We start from the raw sequence: 22988 nt of genomic DNA, 5'->3' as shown, positions 1-22988 counted from the left end.
CGGGAGTTTCGCTGTGGATTCACCATTCTGGAACATTTATCTTCCTGTGGCACTTCCAGGGGGGCTGTCTGGGACGGGTGAGGGCTGGGGAGCAGTGAGTGGTCTTCACAGCCGGGGCTCAAGTCAGGGCAGCCTGGCTGGGCGAGCAGCCCTCATCTGTGCTGCTGACTGAGAGGGAAGCCCTGAGCCCCAGGAGTCTTGATGTAACTTCAGGTGTCGGTTGCATGACATCTGCGCTTTCACACGGGATCAGCCTGTTTCCTTGGGCTGTCGCATTCAGGTTGTACAATACAATCCTAACTGAACAGGTTGTGGGCAAGGTACCGACGGACCTATGGCTGCTCCATTCTGTGCCATGGACCACTGCTTAGGCTGGGTGTGCCTTAGCACAGCTGTGGGCATCCAGCCCTTCTGCCCTGCTCTCACCGCGCCCACCGCGCCCACCATGCTGGGCGACCTTAACCCCAGCCAGCCTGTGCTCACGCCCTAAGATGAGAGGTGGCCCTACATGCTGTGACGTGTAACCTCTACTCCGCTGTTGCTTCTGTCCCATCCAGTGCAGTGTCTATGCAAGTGCCCTTGCCTGGCTCCTTAAGGGAACCACTCTCTCCAGGAAGCAAGACCTCGCCGTGGGGTCGTGCACCTGACCGTGCCAGGGCCACCACTGACTGTCCAAAGATGAAGGGAGGAGCCAGGCATTGGCTAGGCTACAAGATACACAGTCACACCCCCCCCCCCCGCCTGGAGGAGCTCACAGTCCAGAGGAGCGTGTGAGATCCACTGGGTCCATGACAGACGCCCACACAGGCTACAGGACCAGCTGAGCAGCTAAATAGCCCATTCGGCATCAGAGTCCATGCTTGAGCTGCGACCAAAAGATACAAAGAGATTCTCAGACTGAAGAGGACGGAGGGGGAAGAGACAAGTGTCACTGCTGTAGAGGGGGCATTAACGTGGGCTGTGAAGCTGACACCTGCCTTCTTTCTAAAGTGCCTGGGGAATGACATGGCACACAGGATGGCCAAGGGAGAGAGACACACAGAGTAGGCGCAGGGACAGAAAGGGCCTGGGAAACCTGCTCAGGAAATGCCTGCCATCCTTGACAGCTTCTGGAATTCAGGGTAAAAGGGTCCTATTGGGACTGGTTCTACAAGGATGTCACCTATTGAGTCACACAGGGCCCAGTGCCATGCTTAGAAGACCCCTGTGCGTGGCTACACGCTCTGCTGTCACCATCTGGATGTTAACGATAATCCTTTACAAGGGCCCCAGGTTTTCATTTTGCACTGGGTCCTGTAAGCTATGTAGCTGGTCCCAGGCCCTACCTGACAGTCATAGCGTTCAGTGCCTACACTTTATAGGGCTTGTGGCATGCCAGCCACTGTTTACACGCTTTCCATACATTAGCTCATTTAATCCCAAAACATCCCATGTCGCAGGCATCATATTATTTTCATTTTTTGATGCGAGAACTCATGCCTAGACATCTCGGTGAAGAACCCTGATGAAGGCCAATGGTAAAGCTGGGGTTAAATCCCGTTATCTGGCTCCAGAGTTTCTTTCCTTAGCCACTCACACTGGGTCTCTTCATTTCACATTTTCACCATCAAGTAGAATGTCCAAAAACAGCCACACTTTCACCAAAAAAATATATGATTTAACTCTTTCAGCACTCACCCACCATCCATCCATCCACCCCCCCACCATCCACCCACCATTCATCCATCCATCCACCCACCATTCATCCATCCATCCATCCATCCATCCATCCATCTAGTGACTCAATAAACTGCTTTTTCCTGCAAAACCTGTGCCAACACAGTGTCTGCACTTAGGTGCTTTAGTGAATGTTGGTCCAATAAATGAATGAAACTGTGTTTCAGGCACCATGAATGTAAAGTTGAAAATCACCTCACTGCCCCAAGAAAGAGGCAGAGAAGGGCCTAAATCAGTGCTTAACGTGCGGGAGGTAATGCATGCTGTGTCCTTGCTAAGTGCTAAACCCATTTTAATCAGTTCACTTGCATTTGTTCTTTAATCCCCACAATAACCTGAGGAGGTGCTATCTTTTTAATCCCATTTTCATAAATGAAGAAGTTGAACTGAAGCGAGTTGAATGGCCTGGCACAGCATTAACCAGCAGCAGAGCGAGGCTTTGACAGAGCACAACCTTCCCACTCAACAGCCTCTTGAGCTTTGATGCTGTGGTCAAGCTAAGCCCAGCCACTGTGGAAGGCCAGAGGAAGACGAGCAATTTGACCGTCAGAGGGTTGGGAACGGCTTTGCCAAAGAGATGACAACTGGGGTGTGTGTGTGTGAGGGCCAACAGCACATTGTGCTAAAATCACAAATGAACCAACCAGCCCCCCCCCCTTTGGGGACCCCTCACCCTCAAGCTTCCTGTAAAGGAAACATCCAGCCTGACGCACATCCTTCATTCCTGCTGTCAGTCTAGACGAGCCCCACATTACATGCCACTGGGTGCCAGCTCAGCCTCAGTTATAACTTAAAATGAGATGCATCTTTTTTTTTTAAGATTTTATTGGAGAAGGGAAACAGGACTTTACTGGGGAACAGTGTGTACTTCCAGGCCTTTTTTCCAAGTCAAGTTGTTGTCCTTTCAATCTTAGTTGTGGAGGGTGCCATTTAGCTTCAAGTTGTTGTCCTTTCAGTCTTAGTTGTGGAGGGTGCAGCTCAACTCCAGGTCCAGTTGTCGTTGCTAGTTGCAGGGGACACAGCCCACCATTGCTTGTGGGAGTTGAACCGGCAACCTTGTGGTTGAGAGGACGTGCTCCAACCAACTGAGCCATCCGGGAGCTCAACGGCAGCTTAGCTCAAGGTGCCGTGTTCAATCTTAGTTGCAGGGGGCGCTACCCACCATCCCTTGCGGGAGTCGAGGAATTGAACTGGCAACCTTGTGGTGGAGAGCCCACTGGCCCGTGTGGGAATCGAACCGGCAGCCTTCGGCGTTAGGAGCACGGAGCTCTAACCGCCTGAGCCACCAGGCCGGCCCCAATGAGATGCATCTTCAAGTAACATATTGATTTTAAGTTTAGATCTATATGATACATTACATTAACATCCCAGAAATTCTGACACATCCATTAGTCACTGAATTTTGAATAACACATCCAGGGAGACACTCAATTAAACCACAGAGCAGAAAAGATGGATCTGCAATTTTAGTAAGTGTGTTTTCTCTCATTTTGGTTCAAGCTCATCAATAAAGTATAAAGTGGAAAGGTAAACATCTAAAATTTTGATTAGCAGTAGGGAGGGCATAGATTGCCCTGGATTTCTGTTCTTTTCTTTTTAACCTATGCAGGCTCCTAATTCTACAAAGTGTCTTTACGTGCTTGCAGCTTTTCATGCATATTTCAGAATCAAAAGATGTTGGAAGCAGATGGGACATTAAAAATCATCAAATAAATAAGCCCCTCACCCTTTCATACTCCAAGTCAAACAGAAGCTCAATCACTTTCCCAAATCCACACACGAGTGGTTAAAAGCCATATCTTTTGACTAAATAGTTTCTGAGTTTTGTTTTGTTTTGTTTTGTTTTTATGACCTATAGCTGAATTTTGAATGCCCTTCACAAGGGACACTTCCAGGGAGGCTGAGAAGGGATATTCTCTGGGATCGGACCAATTTGGGGGTCAGGTTCGGGCTCCCCTCTTGCCAGCTGTGAGACTGTGAGCAAATTCTTTCCTGTGCCTTGGTCCCCTCAGCTTTAAACAGGGCCAGTGAGAACTCCTGGGTGAACACAAACAAAAGCGTCACCAGGGAAGTACTTCCTACAGTCACTGGCACGTAGTAGGTGCTTACAAAGAGCTTGCTGTCCCTTCTCATTGGCACTGCCACATAATTCAACCCCAACCTGTCACTTAAACACAACTGATGACCTTCTTTTTTTGGCTCCAGTACCCACATGTTTTTGCAAAGAAGAGGGGGGGATAAAAGGAAATCTCATTCTATTATTCAGAAGCAATTATATTAATATACATTTTATTCTCCCAAAAGGCCAACACAAGCAGGCCCGTTAAAACACTGAGCTTGATATTCTACCTTGGGCACAAGTTGCCAAGGATAATCTTATCTTTAAAGACTTCCTTTAAACAAACTAAGAAGAGGCAATTTATTCTTCAGTGCATTGTATATTCTGAATTAAAATCAACAAGATTTCACAAAACCACCAGTTCTGTCAGGTACACTTTCCCTGAATGATGATTGCCAGAAATCAATTTTCCAGAAAACTGATACCAAACCCTTAAAACACCAAATACTTTAACTTTAGCAATTTCTGATATAACTTATTTTAGAAATTACAGTCCCTTGCCTTATTTCAGCAGTTTACGGACTGTAATTTAGTCTGTAAGTGTGACTCACTGTCACACTTCTGAATGTGACTTATTGCTGAGTGTGATCACGCCTCGGTGCCCCCAAACACGCCTAAGACATGGGTATCCCCAAGTTTCCTTCATTCAGGATCCTAAGGTTTTACCGATGACTCTCCCTTGGTCCACCCCACAGAGAGGTTCCATTCAAGGAAGAGTCTCATCCAAGTTCCTCAGTTTTCATAGAATGTCAAGGTCACCTACCTCTGAGTTGATATTAAAGTATACAGATTAATCTTTAATCGGAATAAACACTGATTAGTCACCTACTGTGAGCCAGGTATTATAATAGACTTTTGAATTTGTATTTATCTTTTTCATTTGATTTTCATTCAAAATTCCTAATGGTTGCCCGTTATCACTGTTTTAGAGTTAAAGAAACTAAGGTCGATACAGGTAAAGTAACGTACAATAACCTAGAGAGAAGCTGAGGCTGACTAGATCATTGGGAACAGTATTGCACAGTAGGGACGCCATGTGGAGTCAGGATAAGAGTGACAAAAAATGGGCCAATGAATTGAGAGCAGAGAAGAGCTCACTGGCCAGAGGTTTCCATGAAATCAGTGAATAACAATAAGGGGCCATTTTAGCAAGCAAGCCAGGAGCGTGGGCTACGTTCGATAGCTCGCATATAACCCGTGTGATGTGCATGGCTGAGAAGGTGCAAACCAAAGTGCTCCAGGGGTCATTTAGCTGAACTCCGGAGGCATCCCAGACAACGGCGGGTCTTGGTGGGGTGAGAAAAACCAAGGTCCAGGCGCAGGAAGGATGAGTGACTGGAGGGCACCATGTGACTGAAGACCAGTGCGTGTGGTCAGGCTGGGGGGAGCAGGTGTCGCTGGCACCCTCCTGCAACCTGACCGGTGAGGCTTTCAAGAGGAGCAGAAGAGGGTGCAGATAAATACAGGGGGGACCCACAGCAGGCTCCTTGGGTTCCAAACATCACAGAGTTTAGGGAGCTCTTTTTATCGTCTATTTCTGGGACTCCCTTAGGGAGGAGGGTTCAGGAGGAACCGAGGATGGGATGCCTGAGTGTCATGAGCCCCAAAACAACAGCTGTAGGGGATTCAGTTAAAGGAAGACTTGGGGGTCTCTGGTGGAAATAGCAAAAATAATGTAGTGGATGCCATTTGTGCCCCACCCTGGTCCCCACCAGGCTGACGTGCCCATCACACAGCCGCTGTGTTGGCTGATAGGAGCCCATCATTGCTCCATTCTCCTGAAAATTTTCCTCACCTGATAGGAGCGCCTTTGCCCAGAAATTGCCTGGGTGGTATGTCTCCCAGAATCAGACTCGTGGCAGGGTGGAAACCAGGGGAGACCATGTGCGCCCCAGAAGTCCCCGTGTGATCAGACTGAGACTAGGTGAGGCTGCACCCACATCTATGCCTGTCTTCTCCCCTGTCTATTTCTGCCTTCCTCACTCCCTCTGAGATTTCAGCTGATAGCACCCCCTCAATCACTTGACAGAAGCCATTTTAGACTCTATATCTCAGGATGTAAGCTGTAGGTCTACATCGCAGGAGCTGAGGGACCAGGTGGGACCACTCTGCTCAGGCCAAATCACTCTCCGGGGTCACATGGCTAACAAATGTCAGAACAAGGGTCACCAACCAACCTGGGTTTCCAGGACTGAGGGGGTTCCCTGAAAACTTCCAGTTTTCAAATCGGAACAGTCCCAAGAAAAAAGAGACAAGTTGGTCACTCCAGTTAGAATGGGAATTCGAACCCACGTCTGCCTCACTCTAAAAGGCATCTCATCCTAGACGGTGCTTTCATTTACATGAGGGCTGCTTCATGGAAAACCTGGGCACCTGCTATCTCAGGTTTCACCAGAGAACCCACTGCCCTGTGGTACCCACGCACGGATGTTTGCAGGCTCAGCCCCTCTGCAGGAACAGGTATTCTTAGCTAGGGTCCCTGAGGGGACTTCAGGGATCCATAACCCCTCGGATAGGGTTTTCTGAAAAGCACGAACGTAAATTTCATTGGATGCTCAAAGCGATCCTTGAAATAAGCTGGGTTAAGAACAACTGTCCAAAAATACATTGCTTTTATCTCTGGATTCAATGGGACCGTGGGGACTGTACTTCTGCCTCATAATTATTATGCTGCAACCCCCCTCAGGAATCACCCGAGACTGGTGTGCAGGTGCCTAGAATGGTTTGTGTTTGAACACCTGACACTAGTGAGCACCTTGGGTCCGGAAAGCTCAGTGAATATTAGAGATGCCCGTGCATGCCCTCCATGTCTCTCTGGTGACATCAGGCTTCATCCACCCAGTTTCTTCTGATCAGAATGAGGGAAGAGGTTCCAGATGGACAGAGCAGTGGAGTGTTTTGCCTGTGGTCAGATAAAAATTGCCCGGGACAAGGAGAGATGCCATGAGGTATTGACCAACTTCCTAAGTCCCACAACCATCTTGGGCTCTCTGGGCTTCTAAACTGGGGACAAGTCTGAAGAGAAGAAACATGGCAGTGGGGATATGGGTAGATGGTGCCTTGAAATGTAAAGTGTGGGCAGGTGATGAGTTCTGCCCCAAAGGACAGCCAGAGGGACACAGATGGACCTTGGTGACAAGGAACAGTGATTAGTGTATGGAAAACAGAGCTAGACTGGGCCACTGAAATCTGCCAGGCCTTTTACAGATGAAGAAACTGAGGCCCAGGAAGGTGAGGAAGCTGATTGTCAGACCTGGAAGCAGTTAGCATCAGAGCTGAAGTGGGGACTCGTGACTGAACCTAAATCTTTAGCTTTCTCTACTTCCTCGTGGAGTCTCACATGAGGAGGGGCTTCCGGGAACGGGGTCTCCCAGGACCCTCTTAATATCCTCTCCCCCATTCATATTCTCTCTCTCTCTCTCTCTCTCTCTCATAGGTAAAATAAAGAGAGAAAATGTATTGGGCATTTCAAAAACTCTGGGAATTTCTATTATGGGCAACTATATCTATCATTTGGAAATTACAGATATCACGTGTTAAGTGCCAGGTATGGCACTTGACTTAACATATGGTACCTCAACCCATCTTGAAAGGTAGCTGTCATTACCATGGCACGCAGATGAGGCAATGGCTGAGGGGGCAAAGTGATTTACTGATGGTGACACAGAGATAGTACGTGGAAGGAGCCACAATGCACAGCCCCTCGTGTCTGAGGCTGTGTAATCACACAGAGAATTTGCTCATTTTCAGGACAAAAACAAATTATGGGAAGTAAATAATTTATTCGGTAGAGTACTTTACAGTTTGTGAACTGGTTTTACTGCACAGCTATTCATTTACTCCGAGGAAACTGAGGCACAAGGAAGTCAAGTGTCCTGGTTCTGGGTCCCCTTAAAACCAGGATTCAGATCTAGGTTTTCTTAACCCAATCTACCTGCTTTCCCACTATACTGGAAGCTGAAATCAAGTAAAGAAATTAAAGGAAGAAAAGTACATTTTAAGTTTAAAATATTCCATCAGATGTTTTCAGCAAATGTTACATGAAGGCCATTCAACACAGATTAGTTATTCTAAAGTACCCAACTTGAAAAATTAAAAAGAGAGAGAGACTTTGAAGGCAAAGTATGTATTGAAGTCTCCACTCTGCTTCAGTGGATTGGCCCCAACCACACACGAGAGCGCAGGGAGCACCTTGCGTCTGTGCGCACAGCCTGAGAGGCAGGCAGGCAGCCAGGTCAGCCCTGGTGCAACCCGGGCGCAGTGCGGGTAAGGCTTTTTCACTCATTCAACCACCACTCACGTGGCAGTCGCTGTACCAGGTGCTGGGGCCACAGCCCTGGTGGGACAGGCCTAGGTGCCTGCCCTCATAAAGCATGAACTCTAGAGAGGGGACAGGCACGTGAGCAAGCAACGTCCACATGACACAGCACAGGCTGTCACAGAACAGGTCCAAAGTGCTACGGAAGCAGAGAATGGGGGGCCCAGGAAGGCTGCCTGGAGGAAGGGGCATTTGAATTGGGTCATGAAGGAAAGTGGGAAGTGAGAAATGGTCACTCTCGGCAGAGACCCACGGGGGCACAAGCAGGGGTACAAAAGAGCAGGGCGTAGTGTAAGCCCAGAAACTGTGGGCCCCCTGGCAATGACAGTCAAGCTGCAAGCATTCAGTCAAACCGGGCAAACATTAAGCAAACACCTGGCATTACGGAGCAGCGTTGGATGAAGTTGAATCTTGCCTACAAGGAGCTCACAGTGTGCCCGACACATAAGTCCCCACTATGTGCAAACCCTGCTTACATTATTAAATGCTTAGCCCAACCCCACGGTGAGCAGACCTCAATGTTCCCAAACTGGATGAGTGCTGCCTCTGATGGCAAAGCCCTTGACCTTCAGTATTTGTAAGCGAGGACAGTGACATGCTGTGTTTTCCCCTGTTAAAAACCTCTTTAGATTTCCCTGAGTGTATCTTGGACTAGATTACAGCATTTCAACTGTGAGTCACGGACCAATATTGTTACTCCCATTTCATAGCTGATGTCTGTTTAAGGATTTGCTGATCTGAGGAAAAGAGCTTCTTTAGAAAAGAACGCTAATTCCTTTTATTAGCACAGCATGTTAGGTTTTGAAAAGCCCCTCCCCACCCAACCTCTCCATCATCCCACTCAATTGTCACCGGAACCTGGGAGTCTGCAAGAACTGCTAATATCCCCATTCTACGGATGCGAGAAAGGAGTCTCGGTGAGGCAACACCAGTCAAGGTCACACGGCAAGTATACAATGAGATCAGAACTCAAACCATGTTTGCTGACTCCCAAATCTTATCCTTTCTCTACACCTTCCCATCTGCCTGGAATACAACAATATCATCCTCATTTTGACATGAATCTCAGATGTAATGCTGGTCAAATCACATTCCCTCAGGCAACGTAACTACAGCATAAATTAACAGCCCAATTAAAGAACATGGCCTTTTAACTGGACTTACCGCTGTCCCGAGGCCAGGGTATAAAGAGAGAGCCCTAGAAAAGTCAATGGCTGCCCATCCTGGAAATTACCCAGAGACCCACTTCCCTGTATGCAAGAGCCTTTAGACCCAAATTCTTCACCTAACTTTATCTCCCGTCTCTATGTTCTTCTGGGGCCCTGGCACCTGCTGAGCTGGGTCTGGAATCACGCCCAAACCTCTGCCCCCCTCTCTGGCCTGCAGGCGAGGTTCACTATTCATCATTCCGTGTGGACAGCCCAGGTACCTCTCGGCGCTGATACATCTCTCATGTCAAGCGCATCAAAACCTGATGGAGAGCAATGCCTCCCTAGTTCAAACAGAGAACTGAAGCGGAATTCTCTGGCTGTCTGAAAGTGGGATAGTTTGCCAATGGCTGGAGCCCTGGGGGTGGCCAAGGGGACAAAGGGTGTTATTATACTCCCTGCAGTCTTGTTTTGCTGGCAATATTGGGGGTGGGGAGAGCTAGAAATGAGGTGAGGAGAAAGGCAGGGGACATTGGACTGCTAGTGAATACTGTTATTTCTATTCCCACCCCAGCCCCAGTAGCCAAAGACAATTAGGGAAAACTCCAGACATCGCCCTGGGTCCCACAACGGCAAGAGTTCTTCCCTTGTCTATGTAGCCCTTCCAGCTGCTGGCTTTGAAGCTGACTTTACAGATCAAAGGCTGGTGTGTGCTCTGGTCCCTTTCCATGTCATAGCTGAGCTGCAGCACCCCCCCACTGTCCCCAGCCAAGCCACAGCAAGAATAGGTCTCTGGATCAGCATGGATCATCCAGAATTGCTCCTACTGTCCCCTTCACCCCTACATGGTCTTCTCGGGAACCTGGCCCTGGTTCAGGGGCTCAGAGGACCGGCTTGGTCTGCCTCAGCCTCCATGGGGGGGATTCTACGGGGACCACCTCATTCACCCAGCGTCTCCCCACCTATCACATCGGATTTCCCCTCTTGCCCTCTCAAGACCTGCCCAGGTGTGCCGGGAGACTAAAGGATAGAGAGATTGGGGACACAGAAGGAGATAAACCACATTTCACGGCGGAATCCCTGTTAAGTAATAGAAAGCCATCCAACTAGCAACCACACTTCCAGAAACGTCACTGCCACAGAGGAGAGTTTGGCAGCTGCCGACCCCGGAGCGCTCTCACCTACCTGTCTCCCACTGCAGGGCTCCCCTCTGTCAGTCCTCAGGCCACTGCTCCTGGGTCCCTCGTGCTCGTCTTGTCACCTTCTCCAGCCGCCGACACTTGCAGCGGCGGTGGGCGGACCGCGGAGTCCGGGCACCTGAGAGCTGGGTCTCACTCAGGTCCCGGGGGGCGGCGAGGCTGCCTGGAGGAGGAGCGAGGATGCTGCTTTCGCCGCCGCCGCGGTGCTGATGCGGTTGCTATGGTAATGGAACTCCGCAGCTGCCCCCTCTCAGCGCAACAGCTGCCCGGCCGCGGCCTCCGGGCAGCCCCAGCCAACCCGGCCAAGAGGCAGGGTTGTAAATACGGTGAAGCGGGTTCGCAGAAGGGACACGACCGGCGGCTGCGCGCGGCCGGCCTGCCGGGCTCTGCTCACCTCGGCGCCCTTGCTCCTCTCCCACCCGCGCCGGGACGCGGCCAGACCCCGGCGCAGCGCACAGCGCGCCCTCGCGGCCTGCAGAGCGCGCCCGGCCGCTGCCCGCCCGCTCCCCGCAGCCCTGCGTGCCGCCCTCCCTGCGCGTCTGCGGGCAGGCGCAGCACCCGCTCCCCAGCCTCGGCCCCTGGCGCGGCCAGTCAGCGACGGATGCCTGGGGAGGTGGGGTGGGGGCGGGCAGGCTGCCCAGAGGCCAAACCCCGCCCGCTCGCCCGCTCGGCCTGTTGGGGGCGCCAGCGGCGGGGCCCGACGCCCACCGGCCTCTCCAGCCCGCCCGGCCCTGAGCATGCTCAGACTCTGCCTTGGGGTCCGGAGTTGCCCTCCGGGATTGGGAGACTGGGGTGCAGGGGAAAGCAAAGGGTCCTTTCCAGACCACCGGGAGAGGCGAGGTTACCCCCCCCCCCAAGTGGGGGAGGGACGTTAAACTTTTAAGAGGGACCAGAGGCAACCCAGTAGATGTCTGAGAAAGAGTTAAAGCCCTAAACTATCTATGCCTCCAATACAGTCAGCAGTGCCCAGTCAACCAACGAACCCATCTTTTGCTGGTCACCTACTTCGTGCTGGACTTTGGGGGTTCCGAGATGTGTAAGCTTCGGTCCATAGAGAAGAGCAGATTGAGGAGGGTTAGCACAACCCCCATCTAGGGAGCATCCTTCACCAGGCACAGGGAGACTCCCCACTTCTCCCCTCACTGTGTCACGAGGTCTCCTGGCACTCCTGTTCCAATGAGAAAACAGCCTCAGTGGGGAGGGGGACTTGGGGACCAGTACTCCGTGCAGGGGACTGGGCTGTACTAACTCACAGCCCGATAAGTACACAGATTACAATCAAGCAAATTGGCAACTGGTGTGACCAGCAGCTAAACTCATTGGGGTGGGGTGGGGGAAGCAGTCAGGGAAAAACACCTGATAGAAGGGAGAACAAGAGGGGTAGGTGGAGGGCAGGGAGGATATTCCTTCCAGGAGAGGACATGATTTATGTGTCAGGACCCAGGGTCTTCCCCACCTTGACAATCACCAGTCCACGATGGCCACCGTGACCCCCATCAATCATCCAGCTGGGGCAATGCCCTCTGGACCCAGATTCCCTCTCCCCTCCTGGTGGGCTGGCTCCATGCAATGCCCCACTCCAAACTGGTACATTCTCAGCCCCACAAGGTGAGGCTCTGAACAGCTGGGGGTCTGCAGGAGGTCTGGAAGGCAAGGCCCCTGCCACTTCCCAGGGTGGGCGGAACCTATTGAAAAGCAGAAATAACCCTCCACCGTTACCTCCCCTCACAGAAAATGCCCCACCATCCATAGAATCACACGAGTCAGAAACCTAAATATCATCTGAGGCTTTTGGTCCCTCTGCCTCATTCTCTCTACCACTCTCTGCTCCCAATCATCTAATTAAATACCAGCTTCTGCCAATTCCACATGCAAACAGCTTTGGCCAGTCGGCTATCACAGGGGCCCCACAAGAGACGCAGTGAGCCACGGTGTTTAGAGAAACAGGTGGGATCTTACCTTTATGTTTTGAAGGGAGCAGCAAGAACAGGGGGACACTGGATCTGACACAGGTGCAGAGCCTGACCGAGCCAGGGTTCTGGTGTAGCTGGAAGGTGACACCCCATCTAAAGAGCTGAGCACTGGGTAGCCCAGCTCAGCAGGGTATGTCCCTGGCCTAGTTTAGTTCTGGGGGAATGAGGGTGCCCTCCCTCTCTGGGCCACAGGGACAAAGTCTGTTCAGGTCGGACAAAGAATCAGCAAAGTGGGCCAGCATTTTCGTGCATCTTTGTAGCAGGCAGGTTTTCAATGGTGACATCCTGTGGCAACAAGAAGCAACTGTCATTAAATGCTTATCAGACTCTGCCTGCTCCAGGAGATGGGCCTCCCCTTGGGACTGGGTAAGCCCCATCGTTTCAGGTCCCCCAGAGAGAGACTTCACTTCCTGCTGATGGAAGAACACAGACGGGGCAGCATGCCTGGCCTTGAAACCTGGCTTTGCTACTCTCTTACTATGTGCCCTTTAAGATACAACTTGACCTGATTGTATCTCAAATTCCCCTTCTGTAAACCAGGGATAATACTAAAACACCTCATAGGTTGGTGGTGAAGATTAAATGGATTAAAACGTAGAACCGTGCCTCATGTAGAGAAGGGCTCTGTATGTGTAAGCTATTATTATTTTTTAAATGTTGGAATGAATTGGAGAAATAGAAAAGGTGCTTGAGGTGCCATGCTTATCAGTTGTAGTTTCTATCCAAGTTGGCTCTGAAACTCCTGTGACCCACAGCGACCTGTGATGGCGGCAATAAAATAAAACAAAATAAGTTCTTATTGATGTCACTGGATTTTAGAGTTTATGTTGACATAGCATCGAGTAGCCGATTCTGACTAATGTGAGTAGAGACACAGATTTCCCAACCACTAGAAAATTACCCCCAGAACCATACTGACAGTTTACATGGCCGCACCAGGAGACAGGAGCTGTTACTGATTCTTTTCCCACATGAGGAAACCGAGGCAGAGCCAGCTAAGAGGACAGGACTTCTCAAGCTAGAAACGGGCAGAGCCAGGCTTCAACCTGAAGCAGTGGTCCCGGGTCTGCACACGTGGCTTCTACTCTGTTGGTTCGCAGACTTGGCAGCTTCCTGGGTGAAATCTGAAACTGGCCCCAGATGTGGGGGGCAGGGAGAGACAGAAGAGAGCTGCAGGCCACTCCAGATTCAGACGGTGAGGGTGGTGGTGGCAGGTGTAATAAGCAAGGGCACTTGCGTACAAAGCTTGTCTTGAGCGGTCACAAGAGGAGTAGATCTCTGAACTTGCCCACCAAAATCTTAAAGTTAATACAGAGGCCAAAACAGGGTTCAGCCACGTACACCGTCTGGATGGTCTCCTCACCACATCAGTCTCTAAAGGCTGCATCCTGGGAAACAGCTCCCACTGTGGAGATGGAGGGCAGGGCATACATTCCAAGGACAGGGGTGGGGGATGGAGGTGGATGGGGAGGTGGGGACCTCCCTTTGCCGGGGTCCAGCTCAAGGATCACCCAGTGATCACATCCTCTCAGTGACCTAAGAAGTATCAGGAAAGGCCTGTGTAAGGAATGACTGATGGGATTCCAGGCCGAGGACTTATGTTTACTTATCACACTTGACGATGTTCATTACTTTAGTGCTGGGAAAAGCTAGATTCGCTACTGAAAAAAAAAAAAAGAAGTGAGTTGGTAACAAATAAATCATTTGTGTCTTTGAGAATGTCAGCAACTTTGGGGGAAAAAAGGAGGGACCTACTGAGTTGATAGTATGATGACATTAACAAATAAACGCCCTTTACTAAGTTGTAAAATAATGATACCATTTTTCAACTCAAGAAAGGAGATAGATTTTATATATATAATTTATCTCCATCATTTTAAGTTGGTGAATCATTAAATGAAATGACTACAGTAGCACCACTTTGGGACAGATTCTTCCTTTTATAAAGGACGCTCGCTGTCTTGGGAGTGGGCCAGGGATTCTCACTTCTCCTAATCGAAGTGTTTGGGACTTCAATATCATTCCTGTCTGCAAAAACTCCAGGCTCTGTTCCAAGGCCTTCCCTCGGTGAATTATAAATAGGAAGAATTTATCTTGAGCATGTTCCATGTCCCTTTTCTCTGAGCCTCGTTCCCTCCTCTGCATAATAAGATAGGAACACTGCCCCTTGTGGGGTGGTCTGGGGAATTAAATGTCCCCAGTGTATGCAGGGGCACAGCATGGCCCTGGCAACGATCAGGGACCACCCCTCCCAGATTCCTGCAGTCTTGCATTGTCTCCTTGGACACAAGCACCAGACAGCTCACCTGCATTCTCAGGGTCCCTGGAGGGATGTAAAAGCCTCAGGGACCAGGTGGTAGCCTCCTGAGAATAATAAAGTCAGGGAACCACGAGCCTTGCTTCCAGGTCTGCATCTGCCAGGAGTGAGCTCGGTGACTTTGGGAACATGTCTCTGACCCTTTGAGCCTCAGTTTCCTCTTCTCTACAACGGACAGGACTTACAAGAAGAGCACAAAGGTCCCTTCTAATTTTGACACCTTCTGAGTCACCAGACCTGCACGCCATTCCTTCCATACCTTTGTATCTTGCATGAAAAAGTGCAAGTTCAATGCAAAACTCAGCTCAGATACATTTTTTATTTGGTACCAGTGCTTTCTCCCTTCATTGAATGTACTTTCTACAGAGTAAGCATACATATTCATAAAAATAATAGTAATCACACAAAACTAAACTGGGCACACACAACCCAGCGTAAGGAAAAGAATGGTACCCACCCCTCTGAGGTATCGAGTGTGACTTTTCCTGGTCCTGACTCCCTTGCTGTCCCCCACGGGTTGGCATTACTCTGAATTCTGTGTTATGAAGTCCCACACTTTCTTTGTATCTTACCACGTATATGTATCTCTTAAAATGCATTAATTATTTTAGTAATAGGAATTAAATTATATATATTCTTCTGAGATCTATGTTTTATTCTCATATTTTTGAGAGTCAGTCATGTTGACGCTATAAATTCATTCATTTTCACTGCTGTATACTATCACCTAAGAATAAAGTGGAACTCATTTAAGGAATTTATTAAGGGATATGAGGGTTGTTTCCTGTGTGTGTGTGTTGGTGCATGACTGCCGATAAGGACATTATGAATATTCATGAACTCGTGAATATTTATAAACATCCATGTATGTACCTCCCGGTACACCTGTGCCAGTTTTTCTCTATTCAGGAGGACGATTGCTGAGTTACAGGGTACATACACGGTCCAATTTACTGGGTAGGAGCCTATTATTTTTCAAAATGATTGCATCATCTTACATTCATGTGGTATCAGCAGAAGACACAAGTTCCCAAGTTCTAACAGCTGGTAAGTTCAGACTCCGATTGTGCCAACCTGATGGGTTACAAATGGGTTCTCATTCAGAACTGGTCTGAGTTTGCACTTTTCTGATTACTGGTCATATTCAGATCTCTATGTTTACTGATCATTCATGTTTCCTGGTCTCCGAAATGCTTGCAATTTCGCAGACTGGTATTGTTGGCTCATTTACCTTTCCCTTATCAGTTTATACAAACCCTTTATGTAGTTGCAGCATCTCCTCAGTTTTGTCTGTCCACGTTTCCATGGTGTCTCCTGATGAGATCGTCTTTGTACTGATGTCAAGTTTACATATTTTGTCTTTATCGTTGCTCTTTTTTCCACGCGCGTTAGGACACTTCTCTATCTTGAGGCCACTAAGATCCTCTCTTCCATTGTTATCGCTTAAACTATAAGTCTTCGCTTTTTACCTTTGAGTCTTCCACCCAATCCCCTAGCCGTACTCATTGTCCCAACCATTGTCCCGGAAATCTGCCACGCCCACTCTGCCGTCTGTCAGGTCACATCCACGCAGGGCACTGGCTCCGGGCTCCCTACTTGCTCCATTGATGTAGTTTTTCCCTCTTATCAACAATATGCTGCTGCTTATAATTCTATAGTTTTACAATAAACTTTGCCATCTCGTAGGCTAATGCCACATACTTCGTTCTTCTTCCGTTTGGCAGCTGTTCTTGACAACACCAGATTCTGGGTGTCTGAAAAGGATGGGACGAAGATTCCTTTCAATATTTCAACTTTGGAGTAGGCTTTGTTAAGTTCCCTGACAACAGCACGTAAGAGTTTTTAATTGGACTTGCACTGAATTCATAGAACAGTTTGGAAGTAACTGACCTATTTAGGGAAATGGCTCTACATTTATTTCGGTCTTCTAATGCAATAAAATTTTATAATTTTTTTATTTAAACTGAAACTACTTGGAAATAGTATGTTAGATTTAGACCTAGGTGCCATTTATATTCCTGTTACTGGTTTAAATGTATCCCTTTGTAAAACACATTTTCTAACCATTGAAAATAGTTAGAAATGCAACTGATCTTAGCATTGGTTTTCACTGGCCAAATCCCTATAACCTATTACTAATTCAAATGCTTTGTTGATTGAGTCTTTTTGCTTCTTACGTAAAAACCAAACGTTGTGTTATCTGTGAATAATGGTAGTTGCAATTCTTCCATTGCATATTTTATAAAAATGATTTCCCTTTCATGTCATAGTTTTCTGGTTGAGCCCTCCTGCAGAACATTGGATAGAGGAAATGATACTGAGCCGTCTTGCCTTAATTTTTATTTCGAAGAGAATGCTTTTAAACAATTCAATATTGTGTACACCATTCCATTATTTTATCTGTGGATATTTATTAATTACCAGTATAAGTGAGTTTTCTTTTACACATACATTAGTCAAGGTTTTAAATAATAAATGGTTACTGAAATTTTATCAAATGGTTTTTTTTCTATGTCCATTAGGATAAGGGAGAGACTTTTCTCTTCGCTTTTGTTAAAAGAATAAGTTACATTAGTGCGTTCCATAATGTAGATGTAAATTTGCATTCCTGGAATAAACCCCAGTTGGTCACAATGTACCACCTTCTTATATGCTGTTCTCTTTAGACTGCCAATGTTATTCAGAATTGTTTCATTATGTTCATTAACGAGATCTGAATATAAATTTTCTTTACCAACCTGTTTTGGTCATAGAATCAAGGTTATTCCACTCTCTGAAAATAACTTGTGCCATCTCCCATTTTTCACTTCTTTGAAATATTTTCTATAATATTAACAATATCTGGTTTGGTTTTGTTTTGTGTGTGTTTTGTTTTGTTTTTGTTTTAGTATTTAACTGTAAAATCATTAGGGGGCTAACATCTTCTCTGTGGGAAGTGTTTATGGGAAGAGTTTAATTATTGATTCCGTTGCTAAATGGCAGAGTTATTGGGCGAAACCCCAGGCATGAAGGAGGAATGCTTTTTCAAGGTGGAGCCTGTTTATAAACTGAAAGCACCTTAAAGGGTGAGACTGAAGATAAAGGAGAGAAAGAGAAGGGAGTAGAGGGGGGTCACTGAAGGGCAAGAGGAGGTAAATGCAATGCCTAGTGGGGGGTTAGACAGACCCATGGAGCTGGCTCTGTTCCTCAGAGACAGGATGGAAATAAAGGAGGACTGGGGACATTTAAAGGTGATAGAGGGCTGGGAGCAGAAGGCGCTCTTGCCTGCTGAGCTTTATTTGCTTTGGGAAGTCTGAAGTAGGCTAGCCAGACTAGAGAGGAAGAGCTGGAAATAGGCCTGGGAAATAGGAAACATGGATTGATGGCAGACAAGGAGAACAGGTGTTGGCTTCATGGGACAGGTCACTGAGCGGGGGTCTGGATTCCAGAGGGGCCATAGCAGGACTGGAAGGAAAGGAGCTCAGAGGTCTGTGAATTCAGGGCAATTACAGAAAGTTGGTTTTACAGAAAGAGATGGATCATGCTAGACCGGAAGAGAGTGAGAGAACGGGGCAACGGAGAGATCTGCGAAGTTAAAAAAGAAAGAGTAGTCAGAGTGGGAGGGAAAGAAGAACCTGGAAGACAGGTGCTGTGATCAGAAAGAACAGGTCTGCTTCTTGCTCGCCACGGCAGAGTGTCCCAGGTTTGGGATTGGGTTAAGGTTAGTCAATCCTGGTGACATCAAGGGACTTCACAGTGAGAGGCAGTGGGGCGAGGGCCTTCAGGAACCAAAGGCCCCAACAGAGGGTGAAGGCTTTGCCCCTACCTTTGCCCTGCAGAGCGTTAAGGAATTGCATACATGATGTGATTTACCGCTCCCAGGGGATCATGAGGTGGGTCATAACAATATCTCCAATTTACAGATGGAAAGCAGGTGCTCAGAGCGGTGGGGCGCCATCTCATCCTGGACATTTCTCAGATGGCATTTGAATTCAGGTCTTTCTGACCCCAGAGTCTTTACACTTAACCTGCAGGAATCGGGTGAGTCATCCCTGGGACATCGACTCTCCCAGAGTAACAGCAGGACTAGTAGAGAGAGAGACTCTGAGCCAGCAAATGCCTGAGTGAGTAGTGGCGGGTGAGCCAAACACTTGCCAAGGATTTTGGGAACCCCAGGTCCATGCCTTCTCATGGATCCAACTCAGGTGGGTTCTTTAAAAATGAGTAAAGCTGGGGATTTTCTATCTCTGTGGACACGTGCATCACAGCAGCATGTGTGGTCTCCGAAGGCGGTTGCGTCTTGCACATTTGCACACGTACATTGTAAGAGTCTCCCTTTCTCTTTCCTATTCACCCTCCTTCTAAAAAACAAAGCAAAGCACCGGGTCTCTTGTTCTTGATTCTCGATGCCGTCAGTTCCCAGTATTGGTAAGAGAACTGAGTGGGGCATCACATTTCCTATCTTTCCTCCTCCGCCTCGCTACCCTGTGACTCAGATGTGTCCCTATTTGACACTCAACAAAACTCCAGCACAGAGATGAAGAGATTTCACTAGGCACAAGCATCCCTGGCAAGTGTGGAGCTTTCTGAAACAAGAGACCCTTCAGTGCATGATTCTGTAGCCATGATCTCCCCTTGATTTATTCTCACCCAGGTCTCCGGGACAAGACAAGCCCTGCTACCTGAGCTGGCAGAGAAGTGGGGCTCCTGGATGTCAGCCTTGTAACCAGTCAAGGCTGCAGCTGGCACTGAGCCCCGCTCTTTTGTCCTGCTCTCCTGTGATCTTTTCACGAGGACCATGGTACGTCTTCTAGAACTGGAGACAAAGCACCAAGCTCCAGGCTTGAAAGTCAGGTGGCACCTGGTGAATTTCATCAGTTTGGCACAGGGCGCCTGGAGACATTGCTGAGCTGGGCATTCACAGGGGCTCCGTGTCCTGAAACACCTTGTCTACAAGGGACAACTGAGGGACACCAGTGGGTGCTGCAGAAGGCAGGCCACGGTCAGGGGACACTGACCTGCTAGCCCAGCCTGTGTGAAATGGCCTGGGCTCCATGCCAGTTACCTGCTTTCCAGCTGCATGCTCGTGAGTAGGACCTGGACCTCTCTATGCCTCAGCGTCTCCATTTTTCAATATTCGCAGCAATATTCCTACTGTACAGGGTTGTTGTGACTAACGTTCCTCAAACATAAGCATTCTGTCATTGTCACTTACAATAACAATGATTGGTATCTTTGTTGTTATTTAAACCTTGTGAAAAGTGAGGGCCAGAGACGTCAAGAGAACTTCCAACTTCCTCCACTGAAGCCACAGCCACGATTCTGGTTTGTTGGTTTGTTTGGTTTCCTTTTGTGTGTGTGTGTTCCCCTGGACATCCCTCTCTCCTGTGAGGATACATTGTGGCTATATGAGTAAAGAACTGTTTTCATCTGTTAGGGTTGCTGTAACAAAGTACCTCAACTTTGGTAGCGTAACCAGCAAAACTTATTTCCTCTCAGTTCTGGAGGCCAGAAGTTCTCGTGAAGGTGTCGGCAGGGTTGGCTTCTTCAGAGGCCTCGCTCCTTGCCTTGTAGGCGGCCACCTTCTCCCGATGTCCTCATGCGCTCTCCCCTCTTTCCATGACTGTGTCCTTCTCTCTCCCTACCTATGGACACCACTCAGGCTGGACTAGGGCCCACCCCCATGATCTCATTGTCACTTGATCACCTCTTTCGAGACCTTACCTCCCAATGCAGTCCCATTCTGAGGCACTGGGAGTTGGGACTTCAACATAAGAATTTTGGAGGGGAGGGCACAATTCAGCCCATAATGGGTACCTACCAGATTCTGACACAGAGAAGATGCTCAGAAAATACTATTATCTCTAGAGTGTGATGAAATTCCCAGATTGAAAATGTGTAATGTCCACTGCAGAAGTCCCTCATCCGTGGCCCTTTGCAGACCTCCTCTGTAGAGAGGAAGTCACATGGTTCTAGCAGCCTGCTGTGCCCACAGGACGCTTCTGGGGAAGAGGACCCGGTGGCTTCGCCTGCACAGAGCTGCTGTGGCTCCAGCCATGAGCACGGACTGTGGCCAGTCGTCAGTGTAGAGTCAAATGTGAACTAAGGATGGGCATGTGGGCACCGAACCCCAACATCCCTCCATCCACCCTTCCATCCATCCATCCCTCCATCCATCCACCCATCCGTCCATCCATCCATCCATCCATCCATCCATCCATCCATCCATCCATCCATCCACCCATCCACCCATCTGTCCATCCATCCATCCATCCATCCATCCATCCATCCATCCATCCATCTGTCCATCCGTCCATCCACCCACTCTAGGGCAAACAATTTACCTCCCCTATGTTGGCTTTCTCCCTGAGACCCTTGGGTTCCACCAGAAGCTGGGAGGAGGGTTGGAAACTTGCCGATGCAAAGGGAGGAGGTACTGGGACTGAGGAGCAGCCCTTGATTCACAGCCAGCTCTGCTTTACACTGAGACCTGCGAGCACGTCTCAGAACAAGTAGGGAGCAGTGACTGCTCCATTGCAGCAGATTGGGGAACAGCAGCCCAGAGCAGCAGCAGGATTAGAACCAATGCGCCATGCTGGGCAATGCCAGGTGACTTCTGAGTCAGACTCTGTGCTGATGTTCAGAAGACAGTGGCTCGATGATGAGGGTCTCGGAAGCAGGGGTGGTGTGACAGTGAGCACGGACCTGTGTCAAGCCCTGTACAAGTCCCAGACCCCTGCTTCACTGGTCCTATGCCACCCTCTCATTTATCCTGAGGAAAGAGCTGCATCTCGGGGAGACCATGCGCCCAGGCCACCGGGAGGCTGGGCCCTGACCAGGACGCCCATTCCCACCTCTCCCCCCACTGCTGTGCCCCTCACTGGCTTTGTGACCTCCAGGCAGTTGCTCAACCCGTCCTCAGTTACAGCATCTGCGCATTATCTGTCTTTCAGGGTCTTTTAAGCAACAAAAGAACCAACAGATGTGGAACCACTTGAGCAAGTCCACTACCCCGTGCGTGACCTGTGATTTCCCTTCTCCAAGCAGGGATCACACTTGCCCACTTCATTTTGCAGAAACCCAAACCATCCCACAAACAACAGTTTTCACATAAACGTGTCTTTGGAAGCCATAAAGACTCTAATGAAGAGTTTGATGTCTAACAGAAAATGCACGCCATCGCTTCCGATGTAAAAGTAATTTACTAACTTCCCACATAAAGGATGCTTTTCATTTAAATGGAGAAGAAATCTTAATAATAGATGATTGCTTTATGACTATGAAAATTATATATGCGTTGCATAACCAACCGTTTAATTGACACATCATTGCATCCCCCGTGGAGTGTGTGGAACAGCTTTAAAACCAGTGACCGATTATTCCAGAGCTTCTTTTGGAAAACAACAGACCTACTATACAGCTGAGGGTGTACGGAAATTTCAAATTCAAATCCTCCATTACTTATTAAGCACCTGCTGTATGCAAAGAGAGATTGTTGCAGAGTTTACGATCTCCGGGGAGATACTCCCCAGCCCCACTATGAAGGTCAATATTCATGAGACTAATGCACAGTTATTATAATACAATCGGCATTAAAATCAATAGGGGAAGAGGCTGTTTGCGGGGATGAGAAAATTACAAAAAACAAAAACAGGCTTTAAGACTCAACGTGAGAAGCACTTTAAACACATGTTCGCATCTACTTCTCAGCACAGTGCTGACGGGTCATCAACTCCACCTTACATGAGAAACCAGCTAGGTGGGCTCAGCTCCCTCCACAGACGTTCGAGAACCAAGAACGGACTCACCTGGATCCCTTATTGCTTCATATCACGCTGCCTCTGAGGTGAGGTGCCAAGAAGAAATGTGTTAGTGTAAGTATGCCTCCAAGAGTCATAAAAGCACGGGAAACGCTGAGACAAACACGTGTCTGAAATTCTAATTGAACTGGGTGGCCTCATCAGGTGACCCTACACAGAGGGGCACAAACCCTAGTGTCCCAGTGATTTCCCTACAGAAGGGGCTCTGAGCACTGTGGAAGCACAGCCCCCACCATCCCCAGCTGGCTTGGCTGCAGGGGAGCTGCACAGACCCCGACCCAGAGCTACTAGCTCCCAGTCTGCACAACCAATACTGGCTTGTCCCTGAACCTGAGCGGCTGCCATGGACCCAGGAGGAATATGGAGGGGAGGGCAGGAGTGGACAACAGCCGGGTTCAA

The 22988-nt window shown here is 48.7% G+C and overlaps 1 protein-coding gene across 4 annotated transcripts in view; it reads right to left on the bottom strand.

Annotated features, from left to right (window-relative positions):
- The window catches only part of FAM135B (family with sequence similarity 135 member B), a 174612-nt gene extending 163541 nt beyond the window's left edge, over nucleotides 1-11071 (bottom strand). For 2 of the 4 annotated variants that reach the window (XR_016021469.1, XM_074316296.2), the window contains exon 1: nucleotides 10487-10624. The gene's annotated coding sequence lies outside the window, so the exon portion shown is untranslated. Of the gene's footprint in view, nucleotides 1-10486 lie in introns of all 4 variants that reach the window. The other 2 variants (XM_019724323.3, XM_019724341.3) reach the window with 2 other exon arrangements.
- Nucleotides 11072-22988: the final 11917 nt, after the last annotated feature.

The sequence above is a fragment of the Rhinolophus sinicus genome, chromosome 6 (assembly GCF_057876585.1).
Source record: "Rhinolophus sinicus isolate RSI-liver-muscle chromosome 6, RSI-T2T, whole genome shotgun sequence".
Lineage (NCBI taxonomy): Eukaryota > Metazoa > Chordata > Mammalia > Chiroptera > Rhinolophidae > Rhinolophus > Rhinolophus sinicus.
Note: the sequence above shows the minus strand (reverse complement) of the source record. Positions and strands in the feature narration are given on the sequence as shown.